The sequence below is a fragment of the Pteronotus mesoamericanus genome, unplaced genomic scaffold, assembly GCF_021234165.1.
Source record: "Pteronotus mesoamericanus isolate MK-2021 breed Mesoamerican mustached bat unplaced genomic scaffold, CSHL_Meso_final scaffold_507, whole genome shotgun sequence".
Lineage (NCBI taxonomy): Eukaryota > Metazoa > Chordata > Mammalia > Chiroptera > Mormoopidae > Pteronotus > Pteronotus mesoamericanus.
Window position 1 is genome coordinate 10158743 of NW_026555319.1, and position 14024 is coordinate 10172766.

Sequence of the window (14024 nt, forward strand, 5' to 3'; positions counted from 1 at the left end):
CCATTCTGCTGCCTAGCGAGAGTCTGAGCTCACCCGGGCCTTGGTGTGGATCACAGGAACACAATCAGGGGTTAATCCCTTCAGCAGTGTCCATTCTACAAACTTTTCTCACACATGCTAAGTAGGTAGGCGAGGCTCATTAAATTGATTTTCAAAATAACACAAATAATAAAATGATTGGTTTTGATAGGCATTTCCTTTTAATTTATCCAGTTGGCTTCTAATTTGCCCAGCATAAGGAGTAAAACTGTCATGCGTGGTCCCTACTGCACAGGAGCATTATGCTTCTGAAAATGTAATGCAGGAATCCTCATTTTCCACATTGGACACATAATTAAATTTATAGCAAATACTGCAATCAATGAGGTGTCATTTTGCATTACAAGTGTGATACGTAGTCTCCAAAAACACAGGGAGAATGTGGTTACCTTATTACCCACATTTTGCCATGTATAATGCATACTTTTTTGCCCACATTTTTGAGGGAAAAATAAGGATGCGCATTATACACGGGCATAATGATTACACACCATGGGTATGATAACGGGTATAGCAATCCCGCTGGGCAATATCTGGAGGCATTTTTGGCTCTCACCACTGGGGGCGAGGGTGCTACCGCCATCTAATGGGTGGAGGGCAGAGATGCTGCTCAAATCAACATCCCACATGCACAGGACAGCTCCTCTCCAACAAAGAATGCTCCTCCAGTCCCCAATGTCAACAGTGCCGCTCCTGTGAAACTCTCAATTAGAGGAAAGTGGATTTGAAAGAGTGGGGTGGGAACAGAGAGAATAAAAATAAAGTGTTTCAAGCTGATAAGGAATAGGAAGGTGAAAGAAGGAGAAAAGAAAGCATTGGCGTGAGAGTGATGGAAGTTGTGAGCAATCACAGGGGCTGTGTCCCCGTAGGGGGGTCACTTACCCTCTCTCAGTGTCATGACACAACTATAAAATGAAGGGGGAAAAAGACTGGCCCAAAAGAGAGGGATTGTTTTTAATTGTACAATTCAGTAGCATTGAGTACATTCCCAATGTTGTATAAGCATCGCCGCGATATATTTCCAAAACTTTTCATCAACGCAAACAGAAACTCCGTACCCATTAAACAGTAACTCCCCATTTCTCCCATCCACCCCAGCACCTGGTAACTTCTATTTCACATTTTGTTTCTATCAATTTCCCCATCTTAGGTACTTCGTATAAGTTCGATTCACAGAATATTTGCCCTTTTCCGTCTGACTTATTCCACTTAGCACAATGTGTTCATGGTTCATCTGTGCTGTAGCCATGAGTCAGAATTTACACTGAAAAATGGTTAAAATGGTAAACTTCATGTTATGCATATTTTACTAGAGATCGAGAGAAAGTAGAAAGGGATGGATAGGTGGAACATAGAGGATTTGGGGACAGTGAAACTATTCTATATGGCATTGTAATGGTGGATACGTGTCATATACATTAGTCAAAAACCACAGCATGTGTAGCACAAAAGAGAACCCTAATTAAACTATTAACTTTAGTAGTAATAATGTATCAGTATTGGCTCATCAAGTGTAACAAATCTACCACACTAAATGCCAGATATTAATAACAGGGGAAGCTGTTTATGGCTAAGGGTGGGAAGCAGGTACATAGGAACTCTCTGTACTTGCTCTTAGTATTTCTGAAAACTTAAAACAGCTCTAAAAATAAAGTCTTAATATTTTTAAAATCATTTTTAAAAGAAAATGGGATTATTGCCTCTAAGGTTCTTTTCTAAATAGTCACACTGCAACTTAGGTGGCACTCCCCGGCCCTGAGCAAGCGGTCCACCGCTCACCTCCACTACGTTAGTCATAATGAAGTGCTACCTTTGCTATTTAAGTGTACACTCTAATTAACATATTTTATATTTAAGATGTATTTTAATAGGAAATTTTTATGTCACTGACATGTATTTAAAGCCACTCCTACTTGTCATAACTAGAAGTAAGCATTATTAAAAGAACATAATGTCTGGCTAGATACCATTAACTTCTCAAGACTTCGAGCCTGAGGCCAGTTCTCTCTTGGTTAAACGGGAGAGCAATGAGGGTTAGAGGGGCTCAGGGCATGTTAGCGCCAACCTGGGACCCTCTGTCTCACCGTAAATAATTTTATGTTCCACCAGTGATGCATCAACACTTTGAAAGGCTGTGTCAGAGCAACTGAGAGGGCAAGCTTTGGAAGGAGATCCGTTTGGGTCCCAGACTGACCTCTATCATTCACTGGCTGGCAGTGCTGGGCAAGTGAATTAACGTTGCCGAACGCCAACTCACGGCTGGGAGTTAGTAACAGGGCCAAGGGTGTTAGGAAAGGCTGCCTCGGATATGGCCGCCAGCGATCTCCCCCTCCAAGCATTTATGCCCTTGTTTAATTCCTAACCCACAGAAACCATAAGAGCATACAGACTTGATAATGTACCTAGAATTAGAAGGTCTTTATGAAGAAAATTATAAAACATTACTGAAACACCTAAAAGAAGTCCTAAATAAAAATGTATAAATTTGGGAAGACTTGAAAATGTTTTAATTTTTGTCCCCATTCATAAAATATATAGTATATGTTTCAGAAAGCTATTTAAAAATGAATATAAACTGACAGCCAATTTTACAAATAAAAACAATGAGGGGGGTTCACCTTAGCAGTGTTTACCACATTGTGCAAAGTCATAGCAATAAAAACCATCAAGTACTGGCTTAGGAACTGGCTACTAAACAAATCCATAATCATAAATGATCTGGAGAAACTAGCTCATTATTTGTAGAAAAATGAAATCCCTACCTCAGAACTTAGCAAAGGTGAACTCCAAAGTCCTTGAGGACCTAAATGCCAAAAGTAAAACAAAAAATCTAATATAAGAAATTGTCAGATGTCTGGTCAAGATGGCAGCATAGGTAAACACAGTTAGCCTCCTTGTGCAAGCACATCTAGAATTACAACTAAACTGTAGAACACACATCACTCAGAACAGGCAGAAATTGAGTTGAATGGATGTCTGACAATTATGAAATTAAAGAAACCACATCCATACAGGCAGGTAGGAGGGGTGGAGACATGGAATGGACAGGTCTCACATCCACATGTGGTGGATAAAAATTTGGGAGGGATATCTCAGGAACCCTGAGCTGCAGGGCCCATATCCGGCCCCCCAGCCCAGGGTTCCAGTGCCAGGAAGATAAGTCCCCATTACTTCCGGCTGCAAAAAACAGCAGGGACTGAGTCGGTGGAAGAAACTTCTAAAGTCCCAAGCAGTTCCTCTTAAAGAATTCACACGCAGACTTACTCAGACTCACTCCCTCTGGGCTCCAGTACCAGAGTAGCAGCTTGAAAGGCACCAGTGGCATACACAGAGGAACTGAAGTGTCCAGCATCAAGGTGAGAGCTGGGGGACAGCTTTCTCCCAGACAGAAAGGTGGGCAGAGGCCACTGTCTCTTTTCTGAGCCCGCCCCCCACAGAGCCACAGAGCCACAAAGCCAGCTGGTGGGTGCCAATCGGAGGATCCATCAACCTGGCTAACACTGTTTGCCCCACCCTGGAGATCCCCTGAGACTCCATCCCACTCAAATTAGAGGCCCATGCAAACTTTTATCAGATATTTTTCCATATGAATGGTTGCTCTTTGTTCATGTTTCACAACTTCCTAATCCTCTCAAACAAACGAAAGCCAGCCTCAGTGAGCCCCCAGCCCCCCGTACCTCTCACTAAGTGGCCCCAGGCCTGGTACTAGCAGCAGCCAACCTAGATTCACAGCTTGGCTTCACCTGGGAATCTCTAAACCCAGCCTAAGTGGCAGCTATCTCAGATTGCTTTATAAGCTCAGGCAGGGTGGCCCCGGGCAGAACACAGGTGGGGACTAACCTTGGCCTGCTCCACCCAGGAAATCTCAGAGGTTGCACACCCAGTGGACAGCTACAGACCACATCAGAGCACCACCACCCTGCCCCTACACAACTGATCATGGAGGGGGTGGAGGTTGTTGGTCAGTGGTCACAGCCAATCCTTGCAACTGACTGGACTGGGTAAATCCCTCCCATTGACCTGCCAACAGTAAACATGGCTCAACTACAAGAGGGAATACTCAGCCCATGCAAAGGGCACACCACAAATACCCAGCTTGGATGTAGGGGAGGCTGTTCCACCAGACCCTAAAGGACATCTACTACATTAGGCCACGCTACCAAGAAGGGAGTCATACCAGCTCTACCTAATACATACAAACACACACAGGGAGGCTGCCAAAATGAGGAGACAAAGAAACATGGCCCAAATGAAAGAACAGATCAAAACGCCAAGAAAAAAAACTAAACAAAAGGGAGATACGCAATCTATCAGGCGCAGAGTTCAAAACACTGGTTATAAGGATGCTCAGGGAACTTAGTGAGGACCTCAACAGCATAAAAACAATCCAGTCAGACACGAAGAATACACTAATTGAAATAAAGAACAATTTGCAGGGAAACACAGTTGAATGGAGGAGGATGAGAATCAAATCAATGATTTGGAACATCAGGCAGCAAAAAACAACCACCCAGAACAAGAAGAAGAAAAATGAATCCCCCCCCCCCCCCCCCCCCGCAAAAAATTGAGAATAGTATAAGCAGACTTTAGGGCATCTTCAAGCATTCCACCATTCACATCACAGGGGTGCCAAAAGGAGAAGAGAAAGAGCAAGAAATTGGAAATCTATTTGAAAAAATAATGAAGGAAAACTTCCCTAATTTGGTGAAGGAAATAGACATGCAAGTTCAGGAAGCACAGAGAGTGTTTTTTAATTCTAAAAAAAAATAATAAAAAACAATTTTTTAAAAAGAAATTGTCAGAGAAACTGTTGCCTCTAAATCGAAAAGGATTTACAAAATAAAATCCAAAATCTCCTATCATAAGTAGAAAGTTGGTAGCTCTGAGTACATCAAAATGGAGAATTCCTGTTTTCAAAAAAATTACATAGTTAGCAGGCAGATGGTAGCCTGAGAAAATGTGTTTACAACATACAAAACTGACAAGGGATTAACAGCAAGAAAATAAAACACACTCACATCAACAAGAAAATATGTAAACTCCAATTTAAAAAATCAGAAAATGATATTAACAGGCAATTTGCAGATGGGGAAACCTGCATGGCAGATGAGTAAAAGATGAAATGCCCAGTCTCACTAGTAATTAAAGAAATGCAAATTAAAACAGTAAAAACCACTCTACTTCCATTAGACCAGAACGTAAAGTAATGCCAGGAACCCCATGCATTGCTGGAGGGATTGGAAGTGGGTACAGTCATGCTAGTGAATAATCTATGTGTGCCCTAAGGCCTACCAGCCCCTCCCCTGAGCATATACACTCCAGAGAAACTCTCACACAGAACCACATAGTGACATGTATGAGGATATGTATTGCAGCATCGTGTGGTAGGGAGCTACAGATCACTAGCTGTCTATCAATGGGGAAATGTAATCATAAACGTAAGAGATGCACACTTTGGAATACTATGCAGCAGTGAAAAGAAATGAACTAGGTGTGCACACATCTGAAAATCACAATGTTGCCTTTAAAAAGGAAGAAACATGATACTCTGTTGCATGATATCATTTGTATTATTTAAACAGACACAAAAAACAACAATACCCATTTTACAATGATACACAAATATCACATATATTTCCAGGCACGTACAGCAAACACACTTGAGTGGGTGTCTATGTCAGGGACAGGTGGGCAAGGCACAGAAGGGAAGTGGGAATATGAGAATGGAGGAGTCAACAAATAACACCATGGCAGAGCCCTGAATGGACCAATGATTACACATAAAATGAACTGAGGAGTGTGATTAACTCATCCCTATGTGCTTGAAATAAAAAAAAAACACTTTTCACAAGGAGGAACAAAAGGCCAAGAAGAGCTGAGAGAATTTTGAAGGAGAGCAAGATAGTTGGATTTGTCCTATTGAACATAGAGAGTTTTTATGAAGCTACAGCAATTAAGACAGGAGTGCAGTAAAGGTAAATCCCAGGATGACAGCTGCGCAGTGGACATGAAAACAAATGGTCCAAATTAGAAGAGGAAATCAGAGAGCTCTAAAAAATGTAGATAAATTATCTAATATACTGACACAGAATCTGGATGAACTAGATAAAATGGGATGGCATATAATGAAAGTACAAGTAGTTCAATGGTTACAATATGCTGTGTCTGCTCCTCTTCCAGTCCTCTCTCCCCCCAATTTTTATAATTATATCTCCTTTGAAAGACACAACTCTAATGACACAGGGTTAAGTCCTCAGCAAGTCCAATCACACAACTTGACTCCACAGTAAATGATAGGCATGTAACACTTTTGAAACTATCGGATGATGTTTTCAATTTAATCTCTGGACAAAGCCCAAAAGAATTAATTTCTCAGTACAAGGGAGAACAAAATGTAAATGTTGTAAATCTTGACCATATACAAATAATGGCAAAAAAAAAAAAGCAGTGATGTTGGGAAACTGATTTGGGCCTTGCCCCTTAGAGGAACAAAGGACATGCGCACAGCTTCTGGGGGAGGTTGGTACCGTAGTCAATTGTCTTGACATCATTCCAGCAAGTGGAATATGGTACAGGAGCTCAGAGGAAGAAAGGCAAGAGGGCAGGGGGAGAGGCTCCAGGAAAGAAATAAACCATGCTCTCCACTGCGGTTACAGTGTATCAGTGATCCAGCCCAAAGGAGTTCCCAGAACTCCTGTGACCCCAAGGTGGGGTGTTTTTGCCACGAAAGTATTTCAGAACCCACAAGAATGAGTATGGGGAGAAAAAAAAGTGTCCACCTTCTTCAAATTTTGAAGCACTTATGCTCAGCTGTGAACAGGGACCATTTTTAAGGTCACCAAGATTTGGTCATTCACAGGCAACACAAGCACTGATGGCTAGTTAACTTGAGGCCCAAAGTCGAGGTTGTCAGGGCCATGTCACAAGATGCCTGTTGAATTTCCCTGGTTTGGGGGAGGATTGTCGGGTTCACCTCAGTTCCCCTTCTCAGAGGTGTATATGCATGCGTGCATGTGTGTGTACCCAAGAACTTTCTCACTTCAGAGCCTCAGCTCACGACATTGCTTGTACATAGTGGGCTAATACTCTGCCCCTCACATGGCTTTTCCTTCTTGTGCTACAGGTCTCCATGAATTTTGTTGTACCCCAATGTCTGGGGGGTGAACATCAGCATACCCAATACTTCTCTATGAAATATTGCCATACAAAATATTTGGGGGGGAACAAAGATTATTTAGGGGAGGCAAACATTAGCATACACAATACTTCTCTGTGAAATATTGCCATACCCCAATGTTTATTAAAACCTCCCTTGCACCAGCCTCTGTTTAGTCTCTCAGCATGCGACCTGTGACCCGATAAAGACCCTGCCCACAAGAAGCATTTTGAAATAATTGTTTGCTTTTTTCCCCTAGGGAGGGGCTCTCTCCTCCCCTAGAATCCAGGGCCCACGAGGGCATGGACAGGTTGGCTTATCTCCATCATATGCACCCCCAGCACCTAGGCCACTACGAGGCGTACATTTGACACAGGGTTTGAGAACAAATCAATAAATAGATGATGTGTTCACTTTACCACATTGGCCACCGACTGATTGAAACTTAAGGGGCACAAGATTTGAGTGAAGCTAGATTCTCTCCCCCCAGAGTTTGGAATTTAATCCATAGACACAGAGACTAGGTGTGGGGAGCCAGATGAAAAAAGACTAACTCCTATGGTAAGGTCCCCAGATCTGCCCTGGTTGCTGCCTGTCCCAAGGCCAGATTGTCTAACTCTTCTTGGAGCTCATGAAATAAATCTTCCTTCCAATACATTTATCAAAAGCAAATTAATTCATTCTCTATATCTGGCAACTCATTAATGCAACTGATTAGCACACAAGACCATTAATCAGCTCACGTCAAAATCTGTTTTAAAACACCTCAAAATCTTCCTGTTGATTTTTTTTTTAAATAAAACCCAGATGTCTTACCAGTTCTGGAAACGCCCTAGTGTAGCTTTGCTTACCTCTCCTACCTTATCTCCTTCTTTCTGTTCCTTTTTTTAAAAGATTTTATTTATTCATTTTCAGAGGGAGGGGAAGGGAGGAGAAAAAGAGAGAAGCATCCATATGTAGTTGCATCTCACATGCCCCCTACTGGGGACCTGGCCTACAACGAGGCATGTGCTCTGACTGGGAATCAAACCGGTGACCCCTTGGTTTGCAGGCCAGCACTCAATCCACTAAGCCACGCCAGCCAGGACCTTCTCTCTGTTTCTTAAGCATCCTGAGTCCTTTTCCACCTCAGGGTCTTTGCATATGCTATTCCTGCTGCCTGGAATGGCCTTCCCTCAGCTCCTCCAATGACTGGCTTCTCCATAACCATCAGATTTCCACTCAAATATCACCTCCCCAAAGAGACTGTTAAATCAGCCAACGACCCAGCATGCCTCACTGGACACATTCACACAAGAACATCAGAGGAAGAACTATCTACAAAAGTGTGCAGAACCACAAGGGGTAAGGCAGTACCTCCGGAGCAACAGAGGGGCTGGGGTCTCCCTATGGCCTGAGGGAAGAGGGCAGGGACTCTCTAGAATCCAAAAGGAGAGTTCTGTAGAGAGGGCTGCCCCTGAGGAGCTGTGACCTTCAATCCAATGACTCACCAGCTCACAGCAACTCAACTCTGGGGGAGCCAGGGAGAAAAACATCCTGACATCACCTTCCTTCCTCCCTCTGTGCTCCTGCCAGGAATCCCTTTTGGCCACACCAATGTCAAACCAGAGGGCAAGGAAATGTATAGATATAGAATAATTTGGCAAAATTTTTCTGTAAAGGGCCAGAAAGTAAACATTTTCAGCTTTTTGGGCCATACAATCTCTATCACAACTACTCAGACTTCATAGCATGACAAAAGCCGTAGACACTACCTAAATGAATGAGTGTGGCTGTGTCCCAATAAAACTTTATTTACAAACCTAAGCAGTGAGCCATAGCTTGCTGAGCTCAGAAGCAGAACATTCAAGACAGCATCTGTCATCCCTTCTGCAGCCATGTCATCTAAGGTACTCTACTCCCCCAAGTCACTATCGCAACATCCTCTTTTATTCCCTTTATCACTGATTGTATCTTATTTGTGTGTCCATAATGGTAGGAATCATGCCTCTCGTTTGCCACTGTATCCCCAGCACCCAAAATAGTGCCTGACACATGGTGGGTTATTAAATAAATCTTTTTAAATGAATAAGAAGACTTAACTAAGAGAGTGTGATACAGGTTGAGAAGGCCAAATAGCTGGTCTCCTTAATGCAGGTGCACCAAATGATTCCCCCAAACAGAAACTGAGCTCTCCCTCTCTGGTCCGCAGGTAACTGCAATTCTTGTCTATTCCATTTCAGTCTTCCTAATACCCACCCCCACCCGTACCTGCCCTTCACTACCCAGTACTCCAGGTTGCAATTCCACCCATCAGCTTTCAGTCTTTCCAACCCTAGTGGTTTACAGGCTAACTTCTTTGGAAATAATTCTGCTTCAGGAGAACTCTCCTGAAGATTAGAGATTTGGGGACCTCCAGCATAGTCAGAAGGAAAGACCTGCTTTGAAATTCTCCATTTTATCCAATGAGGCCAAGGGACTTGCCTTGGTAGGGCTGGTACACTCAGTTTGTTGGAGCATTGTCCCATAAACTGGTCATGAAACATAAAAGGTCATGGGTTCAATTCCTGGTCAGGCACATGCCTGGGTTGCAGGTTCAGTTTCCGGTTGGCGGGCATGTACAAGACAATCGATCGATGCTTCTCTCTCACATCGATGTTCTCTCCCTCCTTTCCCTTTTCTCTAAAATCAATCAGCATGTCCTCAGGTGAGGATAAAAATCAAGAAACAAAATTGTGCATACATTTCCATTACAAGTGTGTAGAAATGTACCTAGATATGCACAAAGACCAGAAGAGAGCATCGGAGATAGATAATCTCTTTCTGATTTCTATGATCACTGTTATAAAATTTGCTAATTGTTATAAGTGGTTCATCCATGAATTGCAGAGTATAGTCTAAAACACACATTACCATTATTATACATATCAATTATATTATGTTGTCAATATATTAGTATATACGTCATCCCATTAGCAAGAACAGTGGCGCGTGGGCGCTGTTCTTCTCTGGTACAACAGAGGGCAAATGGGCTGTATTTTAAGTCTGAGGGGGTTTGTGTTTTCTGTCTCTCTGTCCTGAAGTGGTTTTGTTAAAAGGCATAGTTTTTTTAAATTTACAGTACAGATCTGTTTCCCCTTGTACCCTCTTTCTCCTGTTTTGCATCCCCCCCAGCTTGTGAAAGGATCAAAGTTGTTGGAAACTGGAAAGGTAAATGATTTGCTAATAATATTAGCCAAAAAGATACTGTTCGTTGTAGTAAACCCCTGAGACCACAGCAGTTACTTTATGACTGCTAAAGGCTGCTACTTGAGACTAATGCAAAATTTGGCAGCAAATACACTCGACCTCTTACCATTCCTAAAGGTCTGGAATCTTTCTCTTGCATTTTCACTAATCAGCAGAATCTCAGTACCTCCTCTTCCTCTTCCAGCCTCCCATCTTCCTTCTGTTTTGGAATCTTAGACATGGTTAAGATCGAAAAACGTAGATTTCCTGCACATGCTCATAGATTCAACATCACCCCATTGAAGATAATAGATTTGGGGATCCACATGGCTTGGGAAGTCATTCTTTGAATCCATTTCATTTTGTCTCGTTTGCATCATCTCATTTCTATAGTCCATTGATTCTGGGACTGTTTCCTTGGCCTCGGTTTGAATTTTACCTTTGGTACATATCTTATAACACAACTTCCCAGCCTGCCAATGCCAACCTGAGTTTTCTCTGCCGTTTCAAAGAATGGACATATACCCTGTAAGATCATGAGTCATGAAGAAATGATCACAGATGCAGACGATTGGGTGCAAAAAAAGTCCACGACAACATTTTTCATAACAACAATAACAATAAAACCCACTAAAAACAACCTAAATACCTCATGATCAGAGAATGGTTATATACAAAATAATCCATCTAATCAAGGGTAAATTATTCAGACTATGAAAATACGCAAAAAAATATTAAGTCATAACACTGAGTAAGAAATGTAGGAAACAAAACTGTATATAACCTCATAGTGTTGAAGCAATGTATACACATACAGAAAGAACTGGAATAACCCCTATTTTTATAATGATACCACTGGGTGGTAAAATATAGGTGATATCTCTTCTTATTTATGCTTCTCTTCAAAGCATAAATGAATGAGTATATATTACTTTTACATGGAAATAAAACTTTTCCCAAAGGTCAATAAAGGTTAGTTGCTTCATCAGGATCCACAAAACTACAATAAGCCTCTTCTTTTCCTAGACTGGCTATTTGGAAGTCACTTTCTCCTCTCATTTTAAAGAGGGAAGGTAGTGCCACATTATTAAAGCAATCAGCCAACAGGGTTCTTTTGAGAGCAATAAACTGACCTCTCAAGAGAAAATTAGTGAAGCTCAGGAAATTAGAGCTGAAAGCCCCTACTGAGTGGCCTAATGCATCCCTCAAGAATCAGCACCATATATCTCACACTTTCTGGTGTGGGCACTTTCTTTTCCATTTAATTGTAAATATTTCAAGTCATTGCAATTTCACTGCTACTTTTTAGTCCAGTCAACAAGCTATTAATCCCTCTTCCCTGAGCAGAAGACATTAACTTGAGCAAACTTCAGAGATGTCCACCTAACACTTTTGCCTGGACCTGCAAGCTGAACAAGTACCTTAGACCTGGTTCAAATTCTGGCACCTCCACTTTCTTGTGTGAAAGACCTTACAGAAGACCTTTTACCTGTCTTCATCTGGATTCTTCATCTGTAAAAAGAAAACATCTCCACCTTCCTCACCAATGGTGTCATGGGAATTAAGTGAGATGATGCATCTGGGAAATGCACTGAATGCACATGCTAGACAATCAATAAATGTTTGGTGATTCCAGGGTGTTGGACCAGTGTTTATCAGCTGCTTTCCTGGCAGAGGAGAAGGGTTCTGCTGAGTCAATAACCCTTTTTTTTTTTTTGTATTTCCCTGGATGACACAAGTAGGTAGGAGTAGACAGTATAGTTGATGATCTTAAAACAGCAAAATTCCATTTGGTACCCAAACCTTGGGCTTAGTCAACTAAATTCACCAGCCTCAGATCACAAATATGGCTCAGACAGCACCCACTGAAACTTTCCACTGTTGGTAAGATCTGCAACTGGAGCACTGGCCATGGGAAGGGCATGGGAGAGGGAATGGAGTGAGGAATCATGTTTGAAGTGAAATCAACAGGATTGGATGGACCATTCAAGTAGTGGCTTGAGGAGAGAGAAGAATAATGCCTCCAACTTCCATAGCTGGATTACTAAAAGCAGTTTATTGATTCAACAGCTATCTGTTGGGCACTTGCTAAGGCCCAGGAACACTTCCCACAAAGGACACCAAAGTTAAGCCAAACAGAAAAAATAAATCTTGTCTCTTGTGAGTTTACCTTCTAGTGGGGGAGATAGACAATGAATAGTAAACAAATACATAAACAAGACAGTCTCTGGTTGTGATAACTGTGATGAAAGAAATAAACAGGGAAATGGGATGGAGAGTAAGAAGGTAGAAGGCTACTTTAGATAGGATAATAAGGGAAGGACTCTCTCAGGGAGCAATACATGAGGTCATGTGTCCTGAAAGATAAGAAGAGAAGCCATACAGGTAGAAGAAATAGTGGGTGTAAAACCTTGGGGTGGGAAAGAGCTGGGCACATTTGAGAAGCGGGGAAAGGCCTATGTCACTGGAGCACAGTGAGAGCAGAGGATTGACAGAAGAGAAGATTGGAAAACTGGGCCAGACCCGTTTGCCAAGGACTAAGCCTGAGAAGCAGATCCTTGGGGGAGAAGCCTTCGCATTTGGCATGCTGAATTTGAGGCATAGGAGGAGATCTCCAAACTAAAGATCCACGACTACGTCCTAAGAACTAGAGATGATATTGGGATTTGAGAAATTGTTCAGTTGTATCACCAACACCAGGGAGTGTTCTAAAAATACTGATTTCTCAGGTATTGAAAATATGGATTTCTGATGGGGTATCACCCTGGTAAATTTTAATTCAGGTAGGTCTGGGCTGAGATCTCAAAATCATTCTTGCAATACTCTCAGGTAATTCTGATCCATTCATTGCAGAAATATTTCTTGCATTCCTACCTTGTGTCAGGACAATTCTGAGTGCCATAGATACATCTCTGAGCAATTATAGGGCTCACAAAAAGAACAATCAGTGAACAAGTAAACATAGTTCAATGCCACACACACAAAAAGCTGGGAAAATATAGACTAATTATGGGGACCTACACTAGATAATCTAAAGAGAAGGTCTCTCTCTGAGGAAGTGACATTTGAGCTGACAGCTGAGAAATAAGAAGGAACATCCATGTGACAGGCTGGGGGAACAGCAATCCAGGCAGAGGGAACAGCCAATGCAAAGGCTGGGTTGAGAACTCAGTAGAGGAATCTAATTTTTTGGTTTATTCCCACTTGTTTAACCACGCGGCATAGTGGAGAAGGTACTATTTCATCTTTATGTGTTCACCCAACAAGCTATGCTAAGCACATACTTCGTACCAGGCAATGTGCCAGGTGGTGACACACAGATGAGCAAGACTGTCCCCTCTCTCAGGGAGTTGCAGTCCAGTGAGGGAGGCAGATAACTAAATGAATATGGCCCCCTGAGATGAGTGAAGCATCCCAGACGATCAGTTCATCTTCTGAGAAAGCCAAGAAGATGATTAATATTTTCGAGTATGATGATGTGAGCAACTGTTTTTGAGACTGTGCATGATACAATTATTTGCATTTCTTTGTGGCCCTGCCAACTCAGCATATCTTGAATTTTTGGTGATGAAATATTTACAAAAATGGATATTACAACTGAGGTGCTGTATGATGACTATAT